A 16,055-nucleotide genomic window follows, 5' to 3' on the forward strand; every position below is an offset into this window, starting at 1 on the left:
AAAAACAGCTGCTACTCTGTACAAAGACCTGAAACATTATTCTGAGGACCACCAAGCAAACTTAACTGTTCCATAGAGCATGTGAAGAGCCTGGAAATGTAAACTGGGAGAGACTGTGAAAGGCATTATAGATGTAGAATAAACAGTTTGTGAGGTGGGCCTGGGGGGCACTAGAGTAGGACTGAATATGTAGATTTGAAAGAAATCTCCTGCATAGAGATGATAGCTGAAGCCACCATTGCTGATGAGAAAGGACATAGAAAAGACAGGAGCAACTGAGAAGTCACCTTGGGGTATACACAGTGAGAGGAGGGACAGGGGTGATGCTCTAGCAAAGGGGAATGGACAGGTAGGAAATTAAGATAAATATCCTCAATCAAGTTTAATCATATTTTCTATGACAAAACCACTAATATTTATCCACATGGGCCCTCTTGTCTATAAACAAACATATAGGTGTTCTCAGAAACCGAGTCTGCAAAAGGTCTTATCCAGAAAAACCAAGCCAAAATGGCATGGGGTGGGGGTGTATGTGTGTGTGTGTGTGTGTGTGTGTGTGTGTGTGTGTGTGTGTGTGTTGGGGGGGGTCTCAATTGCCTGATCACTTTATACCTTGAATATTGAATTTGAATACTGTTTCTAGAGATTTCACTGATTTTATTTTGTAGACAGGACCTTCATCTATATATAGTGACAATGGTAAATTCCCAAAGAAATTACTTTAAATTCATTGGAGAAAATCTGTCAGTGACCCTGTCCCACAGGAAAAAAGCCATCAAGCGCATAAGACTCAACTCTGTGTAGAAGCAGGGTAACATAAATTTGGGAAGGTATAGTCCTTTCTGTGAAGTTCTTAGACTAGAAACCCCATCAATTTAGTTAGTTTTAATTAAGAACATTTCACTGATGTGGAAAGTTACTAAAGCCTGAGTTATACAATTCCTCCTCCCCCTCCCCACCTCCCACCCCAACTCGCCTACTTACCACCTAGTGGTTTTCAGGCCCTCCTTCCCATTTAACACAGTCAGTCAACCTTCCCCCAAATCCTAAGAACCTTTAAAAAAATATTAATTAGAAGAGAATTTTCTTTGTGAGGTAAAAACAGGCTAACCAGGGGGCACCTAAGGCAATTCATACCCAGAGTATTTTCAAACTAATCCACAATGTGACCCCTGTTTATATTAAATATGACAGTGTTGTTGTTGAAAATAAACATTTACATAAGTGTGCTAGTGTACTTACTCAAGAATGAGCCAAATAATGGAAGATAAATAGGCTTTCAGCAATCAGGGTGTTACCTACCTCGAAGGGTAAGAGCAAAGAAAGGAAAGCCTTGGGAAACCCTCAAGCTCAGTAAATCAGTTTTGTTATTGTTATATCTACTTGAGTTAGATCCCATTTGCCTAAGGATTTCTCTGCTCAATACAAAATCTTATAAAACTTTCTATCAGCATTGTAATTATAACCATATCATAACCAGAGGTTCTATGAACTTTGGACCTCATTCACTGCAATTATACATCTCTAAGACCTGTTCTCCACAGTAATTAAACTTCTTTTGAAATTATCAAAAGTCATTTCATTTAAAAGCTTGAATCAACCAGCATTTTGTTTGAAAATGGCAAACTGAACCACAGATCACTCACAAAGGATTATCTTGATACTGTTCAATAGGTAGTATACCAGAATTCTAATAATTATTCAACGTATATGAGCATTGGATAGTGGAAACAATTTTGGATCTAAAGAATTTTAGAATCAGAGGACTTAGGCTCAAATCCTAAACCTATTCTTCTATATTTATTTGACCTTGGCTCACCTGGGTAATTCCTCTGGACTCAAAGGACATGGGCTTAAATACCAAGCCCCTGTTCTTACAAATATGTGATCTTAGGAAAGAACTTGGGTAATGCCATTTACTGTAGGCCTTTCCGTTTCTTCATCTGTAGAAGGAGGGAGACCTTTAAGGCCCTTTTCAGCTTCAAATATATGTTACCAGGAACTCCCAAAGCCAACAGTCTGAGGAGTGCAAAATTGCAAACCATTGCATTATAATAGATCTTATTGGCTCAACCATTATTTGGTATTGAGTGTATATTTTAAAAAAAAGATCTTACAGCCACTAAATGTTCTCACATCTCTATATAGAGTCACATTTTGTATTTCGTTATTTTAACTTTTTATCATTAAAAAAAAAAAATCACATTGTTTTACATTTCATTCCCCTTGGTAGAGAAGTTGGTAACTAGGGAAATGGAATTTTGCATACACTGTCCCTGGCCATCTCTAAAGTAGTTGGTTTTGCTGAACTGCTTTTCTTTGTTACTAAAGTAGGTTCAAGGTGAAGGGGAGGAGGTGCTATAAAACTGTGGTGTATAAGCAAAATGCATCAATAAAAGTAAAAACCATTGTTTTTAACCATCAGGCCGTGTATTTGTATAACAGTGTTTTTAAAAGGCATTTCTGTATTTCTATAATGCCTTGTAATCATTTAGGATCATGAGGCCTTACAACTTCCTATTTAATCAGTTCAAGATTATTAATGCTCTCTATGCTCTTATTTTAAACATCTTTGAATTAAATAAAAAAAACAACAACTCTAATGTAAGATTATTTTAAAACTGGGGCGGCCAGGTAGCACAGCGAGTAAGAGTACCAGCCCCAGAGTTGGGATGACCTGGGATCGAGTCTGGGTTCAGATACTTAGCACCCACCCAGAAACACCTGGCTGTGTAACCTTGAGCAAGTTACTTAACCCCAATTGCTTTAGAAAAAAAAAATTATTTTAAAACTGAAATGTGAGTAAATTTCCTAAATGTGAATAGAATACAGAACTTCCCCATCTACTCTTCATGAGTGTCTCCCATTAGGGTAACTCTACATTTTACAAAGTCCCCTCATTATCTGATCCTCATACCACCGTGGGGTAAGCAGGTGTAAGGGTTATGGGATTTAAAGATCTTCCATGCCCCGTTGGACTTGCTGATGTAGCAGGAAGGGGCGGAGCAAGAGGAAGCGGAAGCCAAGCTAGCGTTCCTGCGGTGGCTGGCGGTGGTGGTGACGGCGGCAGCAGCAGAGGCAGTGGCAGCGCGAAGCCCTTTTTGAGTTAGGGCTGCTAAGGACTTTCTGCTAAGGACTCCTGCTGAGGACTGCCAGGGGCCGGAGCTGCTGGGAGCGCGCTTCCAGGACGCTAGGTGGTTGCTGTGTGTGGGGAGAGGAGGACCTTTGCCTGAGGTAGCCTGTTCTGTTTTAAAGGCTTGAAAATGTGGGTGCTTTCTACTTTATCTACCTGTGCCAATATCATAACTACTCTGATGGCTTTCACTTTCTGGTTTTGGGACTCAGTCTTTTGGTATCTTAATAAATTTTCTAGTTTATTTCCTCATATGGCAAACATGACGTATTTTGTAATGGATAATTATATCAGCATATTTGTAATCTCTATAGGCATTGTGAATATGGCATTGCTGATACAGCAGGACAGGTACTACTCTTCCTCTCCAATTCTACAATTGAGAAAACCGCGACTGAAAGACGACCTCCAGGCACAATCTTAGGCACACCATTATGACTCCCAGTCTGCAAAATGAGGGGTTCTGGACTAGAAGGATCATTACAGCTCCTTTCCAGTACTAATATTTTCTCAGTTTTTGATTAAATCACATTTCCCTGAGAACCCAGATAAAATAAAAGTCGTCGCCCAACTCCATCCTGGTGAGCTAATGAAGGAAAAGCGTTTTGAAACCTGAAAGGCAAATCTAGAGCAGAGAGATGCCAGGCATACCCTAAAGATGTCTTTGATTCTTCATGTAGTTTCTGATTTCTTCCCTTAGCTTTTGGTCTTGTTCAATTTCATTTACATGTCAATCAGGGGAACCCCTACCCCCTAAAAGAAAACCTTGGCGGCCAGGTAGGTTTTGTTGCCAGTCTCCTCATAGCTCTTGTATATCTTGTTTTCCTTGGGAGGCTGGGGTGGGGAGTAAAGTCATGGAAATGAATTTTGAGGTCATAAGATCCCCAACAGGGATAAAATAGCATTACAAGGAATTTTCTAACCCTAAGTTGGATGGTTGTCTGAGACCATGGATTTTGAATTAGCATCAGACTCAGAAATAGGCAAGATAACAGGTATTATTAGCATAAGTATATTCCTACTGCCTTTTGTAAGCTTTCCTCAAGTAAGGTATAGTGGCTCATAACCTCATGAAAGATTAAAGGAGATTTATCTATCTAAATTATTAGATGGCATTCCAAAGCTAGGCAAATGGCCGTGAAGAGTCGAAGCCTAGCAGAGAGCCCAGAACAGCTGATAATATCACCAGAGGAGGTTAGCACATCTCCAAGGGTTTGAGGTAATAGTTGTCATGTTGGAGTTATTCATATGTGTGCCCTGACCACATGGCTTCCCAGTTTGTTGCTTTTCACTTGTTTCAGTCATGTCTGACTTTCCATGACCCCACTTGGGGTTTTCTTTACAAAGATGCTGGAGTGGTTTGCCATATCTTTCTCCAGTTCATTTTACAGATAAGGAAATTGAGTCAGAGTTAAATGACTTGTCCAGGGTCACACAGCTAGTGTCTGAGACCAGATTTGAACTCAGGAAGATGAGTATTCCTGACTCCAGGCTTGTCACTCTAACTACTGAGCTACCTAATGGTCCCTGACTTCCTGGTATCTGCCTCTTTATGAATGTTTCCTGGCCACACATGTGTTCTCTACATCTATAGACCTTCCCACTGTGTGAAAGAATGTATGGAGAAATATTTTCATTTTATTTTATTTGCTTATTTGTACATTGTCATTTGCATGTCGTCTCCCCCATTAGGTTGTGAATTCCTTAAAGGCAATGACTCTTTTCTCCTTTTTTTGTAACCCCAGTAATAAGAACTATGCCTAGAACACAGTAAGCCTTTAAAAAAATGCTTGTTGAGTTATTGTTGACTACATTGTTTGATCAAATATCTTTTGCTTTGAACTTACCTATCAGCTGGCTGACTGGTCAAAAGAAACACACAGATGGGATGTTGCAAGCTAGGTTTCTGAGTGGGTGCTAAACAGTATAGTGCCTTGAACCTTTTTTCTGAAGGCACATATGGAGAGGTACCCCAAGTGCTACTACCCATACTGCTCTCATGCCTTCATTCCTTCAGGTGCCCTTAGATATTTTGGTGTATTGAGACTGTTTGGAAAATTGAACCCCTTTGTTTTCTCCCCTCAATGGGAGCGAAAAGAATGTCTGAGATAATAAAAATAAGAAGACATGAAGAAACACTTTTTTTGCCACAGAATAGCAAAAGTAAAATCTATGAAGAGCTCACCCAAACTATCTTTTCCTCCCTACCTGCAATGCAAATAGCCTTCAATCAGTCCCTTTCTTAGAGACAATTCTGTGATAGGCAGCAGAGAAAGCTCTCTGGACTGCCAAGGACTCTACTGGGCAAAATTATTTGTTCCACAGATTTTGTTGTACTCAAACAACAAAGCACTGTGACTGGCCCCTCAATGAGACATGGAAATAGCTGGGTTATTATATAGCCCCCTTTTGAAAAGACATTCACTGTTGTGAGCACACAAATAACAGTTTATTTTTCTTCTGTTCTACCTAGTTCATTTTTTTTAAGCATAATACAGATTTGGGTTGCTATTTTGTGCATCCATTTTTTATTTGTGTTTTTGAATGAACTTACTTTGCTCCACAAAGTTTACTAGTGGTTCATCTTACTCCTTCTACCTCACTCAATTTTTTTCCCAGCCTGAAAGTGCTTCTGCCTGCTGTTGGGTTAGACAGGACCAGACCTGAACAGGATAGATTGACAAGGGATTTCTGGGTCATGCCTAGGAGTTAGTAGAAAATGGCAGTGGAGAGGAACCCAGGTGAAGTATCAAGGGGGAGAACAGGAACAGTAGAGATATTCACCAAGTCTTCATCAGGGTCCTTTACCAGGAAATCAGCCAGTCAATAACATCATTGGTATAGAATGTTAAGAAAACATCAGACCATTTAGCCAAGCAGGACTTTGGGAAATATGGGAATTCTACAAATTAAATGGATTCTGTGAAGTGTACCAGCCTCAAAAGGATGGTTTGTTTGCTCAAGACTCCCCTTATCCCTCAGTGATAAGGAGCATTACCTGGGCTCAGCACCACCCCCTCCCCATCACCTTCCGTTTCTTATGACTTCCCTACATTGCTCTGTGAAAAGTATTGTTTCTCCTCATGTAAAGCTCCATGCTTTATATTGAAAGAGATGCAAAGATAAATAAGGTTCAGTTCCTCCTATCCTCAGGGAGTTTACAATTTATTAAATGAGTTAAGATGTGATCACAAATAACTACTGTAAGGAAGGAGAGGTTACACTATAATAAATACATCATGAAACGTTTAAAGGAGAAGTACAAAATACTTATCAAATTTTTTTTATGGAGAAAAAGACCATAATATCACAAATTTGGAACAAGAAAGAACCCCAGAAGATATCAAGGAATCCAGTTCCTTTGCTGGACCAATGTCATAGATATGTCAAATGACTTGCCCATGTCATTTAACTAAGTATCTGAGGCAAGATTTGAACTCAGGTCTTCTTGCTTCCAAGCCCAACACTATCTTCCATCTCTACCTAACTGCCTCTAAGGTCAGTTACATTGGAAGAGATTGGAGGAAGCTTCATAGTATGTGTCCCTTGGTTCATTCTTGAAAGATGTATGAAGATGACTCCCAAAAAACATCCAATAAACAGGAAATAGTATAAAAAGACGTAGAGAACACATATCATGAATTGTAGTACTATCATTAGTCTGCTACCGGAAAATTATTATGCTTCAACATTCAGAATCATAGAGTCTCTCTATTGGAAAAGAGTTCAGAATCCCTCATGTCCAATACCTACCTAAGAAAAAGTATCTTTTCCAACTCCAAAGACTCATGTTGGAAAAAGGTTATCCACTTCCAGAGAAAGAATTACAGAGTCTGAATGCAGATTGAAGCAAACTACTTGCCCTCTCTTTTTTGTTTTGTTTTGCTTCTTCTCTCTCATGGTTTATTCCATTGATTATAATTCTTCTTTTACAACTTGACTATTGTGAAAATATGTTTAATGTGAAGGTATATGTAGAACCTATATCGGATTGCATGCCACCTTGGGGTGGGAGGGGGAGAAAATTTGAAACTCAAAAACTTGTGGAACTGAATGTTGTAAACTAAAAATAAATTTAAAACAAGGGAGGAAGTGTCTTTTCTTCATCATTTCCAAATAAGTAGCCATTTGGTGTATTTCTAAAGACCTCCAAGTGAAGGAGAACCCACTGTTTCTCCAAGGCAGCCCGTTTCACTTTCAGTTAGCTTTCATTATCATGACATTTTCCTTTAGATCAAGTCTAAATTTGCTTCTTTGCAACTCTCACCCACTGGTACTAGCTCAATTTTCTGTTTTATCATACCCTACCCCCCTTTGTCTTTTTTATTTTTGCTCAAGGAAAAATATTCTCAGGATATTCATCCAATTCATATATGTCATAAACACAAGTCTTTTTACCATCCTGGTTGGGTTCCTCTGGTCCCTCTTCAGCTGATTGATATCTTTCTTGGAATGTTATGGCTAGAACTGAATACTGTTCCAGAAAATGGTATGACCAGGGCAGAGTAGAGTAGGACTTTACTTTCCCTAGTCCTATATCAAGGATCTCTTAATTGTTAGTATGTCTTATTTCCTATAAGAGATTACAGCCCATCCGCATTCGGTACAAATCATGTCCATTTCCTACCATAAATGAGAGGATCTACCATGGGCCATCTACTCCATGAGCTGGAGGCCTTCCTCTAGGTATTTTAACATCATATGGCTACAAGTGCTACACTGAAGATGACCATCTGTTATTCCTCATTCTTGCTACTGGACCAGCCCATTTCATTTTCAGATCATCCATCTCAGGATAATATCTTTTATATCACATCTTGTACTTATGGAGTTATTGGTAATATGCTATGGTCTATTTAAAGCTACCATATGTTTCTTCATTGCCTTCTGGGTTACCCACAATTGTGATTCTTTGAAGATTGTGATGTTCTATGACTCAGCCACATGGCATCACCAGAAAAAACATTGATGTTTGAAAAATAAGCTTTTGTTTCAAGGAATAGTTTAGGATTTTTGAAAAAAAAATTTACAGATTAAATTACAGAAAAAAGAATTTTACAAATACAATCCTTTCTTCTCTCTTCCTTTTCAGATCAAATGAAAATAACTTATAAAAAGTGCTTTGTAACACTTAAAGTAAGAAGTAAATACTATTATCATTATTACTATTATTCATATTCATGACCTATTTGTAATCTAAATCCAAGATATATATACATACACATACATACATAAACACATATACATATATACACACATATAATATATATGCCATGTATGTGTGTAGATATACATATATGCACATAATGTATATTTAGAAAAAAGAGAGAGAGATAGACTGATGGACAAGTTCTATAAGATACCCAATTGCATGTCATGATCTTGACAATGGACGTTCATCTACCTGGTTTTTTCCTGTGTGGATTTGTCAGGTCAAAGTATTTTGAGTATTGGAGAATCCAATTTAGGAGCCTCTGTGGTATTCCAGGACTTAATGCCATCAGAATAATGTTTTCTAGAAATATGAATGATTAAACATTTATTAAGATCTTACTATGTATAAGGAAGGAAGGAAGAAAGAAGCATTTATTAAGCACCTACTATATGCCTGTAAAGCCAAGCACAAGCAGCTTTCCGGAGGTCTGCTGCTGTGAACAGCTTCAAGGTTCTGATTGCACAGTATAGTGAACTCTCCATTTATTCAGCCGCAAATTAAAGCAAAACATTGACAAACCAAAGTACAGCTTTCACAATATTATAACATAGCAACTTATTACTAAAGTGGCCACATAGTTTTCACCAAAGTGGCCACATATTTTTAAGCAAAAGATATCATTCAGTAAGTGCTTAACTCAATCAAAGTTCTCCACCCCTAGGTCACAATAAATCATAATCTTCTCAGTCAGCATTAAGTACTCAAGAAGAGGTCTTTTCATCTTGACTCAAGGCCAGTTCTCAGATTCCATGGTTCCTCTTCCATGGGTCCTGATCCTGCCTGAATCTACCCAACTGTCACCTGGAGTCAAAGGTAGGCAGCTCTCAGCTCCTTGTCCAGTTACTCATCCAGTTCCTGTTCCATATTGAAGTTCACAGTGTCCAGTCCACCTCAATTCCTTCATAGTTCCTGTTTCTGGGAAGACAAAGTTTAACAGAACCACAATAATATTCATACGCATTGTCGGCACCATCATCAATTCACTATCTGCCTGTGAAATCAACTCAGAAACCAACAAGGTCTGAGAACTCAACACAAATCATCAACATAGAAATCAACACAGACCCACAAACAAGGTCCAAGAGGTCAGCACAAATCATCAGTAAAGTCCCAGGACCTCCAGAACCGTCCTCCAAGACTTCTGTAAACATACAACCAGAAAATCCTCTTTCCGGGCTTCCAGTAAGGTCCCAGGCTTCTGCACAAAGTATCACAAACAAAAATCAACACAGACAGAACACAGTGCCGGGATACCACAAGTCTTCTCCTTCTCAACTCTGGCACCACAAGAGTTCTCTTTTCAAGTTCTGCTCAGTTCTGCTCAGGTCTTCTCAGTTCTGCTCTCTCCCAGCTTCAACTTCTCCTTATATATAGTCATTAGCTCCTCCCCTTTCTGTTGCATCAGCCACAGGAGTTCACAAGTTCTAGGGTTCACAATTTGTCGGGTTCACAAGTTCTGTTTCTTAACAAAGACTTGATATAATCATGGGCGAGTCTTAGAAGAAACTTGAACTGAAACAAGGTGTTAATTAAATAGCTGAAACAAGGTGTTAACTACTTCTTTGCTTGGCATTACAATGCCAGACACTATGGCAAGGGCTTTACAATAGCTCATTTGAATCTCCTAACAACCTTGTTAGGTAAATGCTGTTGTAAGTCACATCTTACAGCTGAGGAAACTCAAACTAATGATAGTGACATGTTCAGGGTCATACAGTTGGTAAGTATCTAAGGCTTAATTTGAACTCCCATTATCTTAATTCCAAGCCCAGGGGTCTCTGCCCTCTGCCACCCAGCTGCCTCCACATGTGCACACTGTGCTAAGCACTGAAGATATTTGTTCAAATTAAAAAAAAAAAAAGATAATCTCTGTCTTCCAAGAGCTTCCATTCATTCTCACGGAAAAAGACAACATATAAAGAGGAGCTGGAAGGGAAGGGTAGTGTCATGGTCAGATGTGACATGGTGACAATTCTGAACAAGATTAAATGAAAACTCATCTATCAGAGCCCTGGGACTCAAGGGCCTAGTCCAGATCAGGGGTGGGGAACCTGCAACCTCCAGGCCACATGTGAACTTCTAGGTCCTGGGGTGCAGCCTTTTGACTGAGTCCAAGTTTTACAGTACAATTCCTTCTGTGGAGTTTGGATTTGTTCAAAGGGCCAAAGCCGAGGACTTAAAGGGCCACATGTGAACTTGAGGCCCTGGTTCAGATAGTCCTGGTAGGAGAGAATGGAGGAGGATGGTAGATGTGAATGCAGCATAGTCTGGATATATCTGGCAAGTAGAGGATTTTGCCTTCTTCCTAGGGCATCTTTCTTCCATGTGGACTCCGTGCTGAAAATTGTAGGGGGCAAAACCCTATGGTTTATGGGCATACATACCCCTGAGATAGACCCTACTTGATATTAACAAGTGTCAATGAACCGAAGTAGTTTCTATCATATCTATCACAGAAATCATATATGGCTTTAGCATTTGTAGAAAAAAAAGTAGCTTTTTGGAGGAAAGATTTTTGATGCTTTGAAATTTTCTTATACCAAATCAAATATTAAAAAAAAATAAACACCAGATCAATTATATGACTTCAAAGATATGATCTCATGAATGTTATTTATTAAGGGCTATTTTATTTTCATATTTATAAGTATACTCCCAATAAGTATAAATCATTCTAAAGGATTTTATAGACATCGTAAAGTAGACACATAGATCAGTAGTGTTTAGAGCATCCTGATCAGTTTTTTTTTTTTTAGGTAAGAGGACTTTTCCATCCCTGGTTCTTTTTCCCCTAATCATTTAATATATTCCAGATACCTTGAAAATCTTTCCTTAATTCCCCCCAAAATTTAACAACTCCACCCTAAACTCATTGATGTATTCTTGGTCTGGAGAGGCAGTATGGTATGATGGATAGAGTGCCAGTCTTAAAGTTATGGAGATCTGACTTCATTCAGGTCCTGCCTCTGACACATATTAGTTGTATATCAACAGTTAAGTCACAACCTCTTGCTGAACCAGGTGGGGGGTTGGGGGGGGTGCTAGGGGTGTCATAGGAATGAAGGCCATTTTCTATTTTGTTTTGTTTCACAGTTTGCCATGGTGAAAACAATTCACTACTTACTAGAGGCCAATCTGAATTTCCTTAACATCTCTAAATTTCAGAAGTCAATTCAGTCTATTGCTGCACTCGCTCTTAAAACCTTCCCTGTTTAAGAAGAACTGCCAAAATTTGTGCTCTATTAGCACAGGCTTTGAGGACCCCAAACTTACCTCCACGCCATGATATAGTGCCCCAATTACACTGCAATTGTAATTTCGTGGAGGCAGATTATTGTCATAGTGTAGTATGATTGATTTCAGTTGGTTTTACTTCAGAATTCTAATGTTTGGCAGCTTTACATTCCTTAGCCCTTAATTCCATCCCACCTACAAACTTCCCCATCTTGGATGAGGTACCACAATCCTCTCAGTCGTCCAGTTTCACAACTGTGTAATTTTCCTTGACTCTTCTCTCTCCTGTACTCTCCACAAATTCATGTGTAATAAATTGTCAAGTTTTGTCCCTGGCATCTTTTTCTTCACCACCACAGCACTCTTCCTCATTGACTAGAGGATTTTATAAGAAGGAACTCTTGGTATGAATGTGATTTCCCAGCTCTCCAGCTGAAAATCCACCCCAAAACCGAGTTAGAAGCTACAACTTGGTCTCCAAGTGAACATATTTGCCTGAATACTTGATCAATGGAAGGTGATTATCTGCAAATTAAATGTCTGCAGACGTGCTTTACTCTCCTTAATCATGAACAGAGTCACTTTTAGCATGATCTCCTCTTCCTGAAATTTATAATTATCATTGGAAAATGATTAATCCTCAGATACAAAGAAGCATTTTGCAAGTCCTTGATCAACTGCTAAATGCCATTATCCTTTACTTTAAGATAAGCTCATGGATCAAATTTAAGTTGCTGAGCTGAAAGACCACTAATTAAAAAAAATATTTTTTGTAAAAATATTTCTAAATATAAAGATGACTATTTGCCTCTGTTTTAGCAGTGAATTCATATTAATCTCTTCTTAAAATAATATGCTCACGTCTACTAGTCGAAAGCAATGTTCCTAGTTCTGACCCCATCAGAAACAATTTTGTTGGCTATTTATTTCCAGGGTAGCACTAATGACTTTAACCCTAAATGGACTTGTACTGAAACTAAATAGAATAACCACATCAATTGTTAATTAAATCCAAGATAAAAATGAAGAGAAAATGACCTCATTAATCTTGGAAATTACAGACTTGAAAAATAGTTCTGTGAAATATTATTACAAACGAGAGACTTGGGCATTATGCCTTTGGATAAGTCACTTAACTTCTTTGAACCTCAGTTTCTCAATATGTAAAATGACAGACTTGGACTATGTGATCCCTAAGTACCCCTCCTAACATCCTATGAGTCTGTATTTACATTTTTCTGTGAGTACACAAGGCTAGAGCCACCCAGCTTCCATACAAAGACACTGGAAAACAACTACAAGAGAGGGAAATTCTGTTATCTTCCAGCAAGTTTTAAACGGCAGTAAGCAGGCTAGAGATGATAAGGAGAAGTTTGATCTTCTGTGTTATCATCCCCCCTGAAGGTCATGCTAAGTAAATTGTCCTATGGGGTCTTGCCAGTAAACTATGTTTACCATTGAGTACAGGACCATCTATGTCAAGGTTACTCTGTTTGGGGAGAATATTTCAAGTGCTGTGGAAACAAATATTTTAGCCACAAGAAAAGACTGAAAACTTGGGCCTTGTGCCTCCAAGCTGTCAGGGATATATCACTAAAAGCTGATGAAGTAGAGAAAGTTGACAATCCTGTATATTTGCATATCCCTAGAACAGAAAGGATTTGGGACTTAGAGTCAGGAAGACAAGGGTGTGAATCCTACATCTGACCTCCCTAGCTATGTGACTATGGGTAACTCACTTAACCTCTTAGAGTGTTAATTTCTTCATTTGAAAAATTGAAAATTTCATTTGAAAATTGCTATAGCACTAGTCCACAGCAAAGTTGTGAGCTCAAATATCACATCTGAGATATGGACTGTAAAATTCTTTATAAATGTCAGTTTTTGTGCCCAAGAGCGTGATCAGCTTTTAGAATGAAGGAAGACATTAGAGGATTTTATAGGTGGGGGAACCTACAGCCAAGACATTTGTGACTTTCCTAAGGTTTCTCAGCTGAGGAAGATAGAACCAGGACTAAAACTCCAGTTTCCTCATTGCTAGGAAAGCCTAGTCGTCCCTTCCCATCTCCACTAGTGAATGAATGGTCCAGAACTGGGTCGGACACCACACTAGTGTAGCAGCAAGCACCCCAAGGGTCCTCAGGGTTTGCAGCTACCACAGGTTCTTGGATCTGCTTTGTTAAAGGAAAGCAACTCAAAATGGGTTAACAAGCTTACTTTAATCAGTCAGACATATATCCTTTACCTTGTTCAGGGGAAAAAGGTCAGCACCCCGAACTTCAAAGCATACAGGCAGAATTATCAAGACAGAAACAGATCAAGTAGACAGATTTCCAAACTGTCCAGCCATTACATCCATACCCAGTCAACATCTGGGTTTCCACATCTGGGTTTTTCAAAGCCAGGGGACTCTCAACAACGGCTTCCCATAATTCAGATCAAATCACAGAACACTTCTCAAAGTGAGTCCCAAAACAAAGCTACACATCAGGGCTTATATAGCCTTCTCCTGGCTCAGAGAATGTAACAACCTTATTGACTCACTGGCCAATCAAGAAGTATCTACTGAAAAACAAGCCTCCCTCCCCAGGCTTCAGGTGCATTTTAGCCTAGGGGCAGGGAAGATCTTCCAAATTTGCATTCCCATTACAACTAGAGAGAGAACATTCAGTTTTGTTGTTATCCTGATATGGTTACTGCCTTGCATGAGTATTGCCTGTGGTAGAAACCATCTACTAGAAGGTAATAATAGTTTAAAACTAGTCTTATGAGCCTAGCTTCATTTAGTAAGAACGTTTGTGTAACAGACAGCAGGTAGGGTGAGAACAACACAGGCCTTAGAATCAAGAGAGCAGGGTTTGAGCCCTGACTCTTGTAATGGGGGTGGGATGGGGGGACTGGCCAATGAGGGCTCTGTCCTCGAAGCCTGCACAGACATACTCTGCCTCATGCAAATCCAAACACATGGAAGTGTGAAAAACAGTTTCTATCATGGTGACTTGGGTGTCCTTACTATGTTGTGGGGGGAAAAAATCTTTCAATTGACTTCAGACTCAAAAAGACTGATCACTCAAGAGAATTAGAGCCAGAGTGGAGCTCACATACAGAAGGATTCATATACCCCTCCCTCATCCTTTTTTTATGCATTTCTGCCTGGCAGTAAAGTGAGGTAAGAACCACTGATAACCATTGGGTGCTGGGGAGAAGGAGGGAGCACAGCTGGCTGCTTTTCTCCCCCAACAAGCCTACATTTGTCACTGAGTACTTACTATTCCTTTTGTCTTTATTCTTTCCTCATCTTAGATGAGTAAGTTTCTACAGAAATGACCAGATAATGATCTTGCCAGCTTGAAAAGGTAGAAAGACCTCTCAGTAACCACAGTCAGTGGTAGAGACCAGCAGACAGCTGAGTCCAAGGACAGTTCAGCAGTCAGATTACTTGCTTGATAAAACCCAGATGGAATTCATGTATGGTCATGGGATGAACATGCCACTCACACTGGCATGACCTAAGAAGTAATGTTGGGGGGACTCTGTGAAGGGTGAAGAGGGAGCAGGTGTGAGGTGACCCTCACAGACCCACATGTTCCCTAAACATGTTCCCCATTGTCTTTTTTCTTTAAATTGAACCCACTCTCAACTGAAAACTTGTGTATGCAGGGCGTAGTGTGCATCCTTGGTATGGGGAACATTCCTGTAATGTTTGTCCTTGCTTTATCTTCTCAGTAAACATCCCTTTGTGAAAGCTCATTGATGTCAACTAGCCAATAGAGCCTGGGAGGAGCTCACTGCATGGCAGTTCACAATATCCCTCATGATAGGAGCCACAATTCCTCACAATTTATCATTAGGACCCAAATGGGAAGGAGCAATAGCACTGCCTTGTGCAGACCCAGCCTTTAGCCAGAGCTGGGCACAAGAACAGGGAGGAGTCTCTATTTCTGCACTTTTCAGCACCTTCATTTCTGAATATGACCCCACCCCTTTCTTAACTAGGTATTAAGTATCTCATGTAACTAAGACATTTTTAAAAAGAAAGGGGGGAAAATTCAGCAATAGGGTGGCAGAATAGATTTCTGGGCCTGGAAACAAGAAGACTTGAGTTCAAATCTTATCTCAGATACTTTCTCTCTCTCTGCCTCAATTCCCTCAAGTATAAAATGAGGATAATAATGGCACCTATTTTCCATGGTTATTGTAAGGATTAAATGAGATAATATTTGTAAAGCACTTAGTATAGTGCTTTGAGCATGGTAGTTGATTAATAAATGCTTGTTTCTTCCCTCCCTCCTTCCTTCCTTTCCTTCTTTTCTTTCCTTTCCTTCCTTCTTTTCTTTCCTTTCGTTCCTTCTTTTCTTTCTTTTCCTTCCTTCCTTCCTTCTTTCCTTCCTTCCTTCCTTCCTTCCTTTCTTTCTTTCTTTCTTTCTTTCTTTCTTTCTTTCTTTCTTTCTTTCTTTCTTTCTTTCTTTCTTT

At 39.3% G+C, this 16,055-nt stretch overlaps 2 long non-coding RNA genes across 2 annotated transcripts in view; both read right to left on the bottom strand.

The window, feature by feature from the left end:
• LOC138143413 (uncharacterized) overlaps window positions 1-16,055 on the bottom strand; it is a 268,806-nt gene that overhangs the window by 220,073 nt on the left and 32,678 nt on the right. The gene's annotated exons all lie outside the window — the stretch shown is intronic.
• LOC138143414 (uncharacterized) lies at window positions 8,700-9,690 on the bottom strand. The gene is made up of 2 exons (XR_011163697.1): window positions 9,414-9,690; window positions 8,700-9,263 (listed from the first exon to the last, which is right to left on the bottom strand). It is a non-coding gene; the product is annotated as an uncharacterized lncRNA (long non-coding RNA).

This window comes from Petaurus breviceps, unplaced genomic scaffold (assembly GCF_028583685.1).
Source record: "Petaurus breviceps papuanus isolate PSGF00001 unplaced genomic scaffold, PetGlider_PUasm1.0 90639, whole genome shotgun sequence".
NCBI lineage: Eukaryota > Metazoa > Chordata > Mammalia > Diprotodontia > Petauridae > Petaurus > Petaurus breviceps.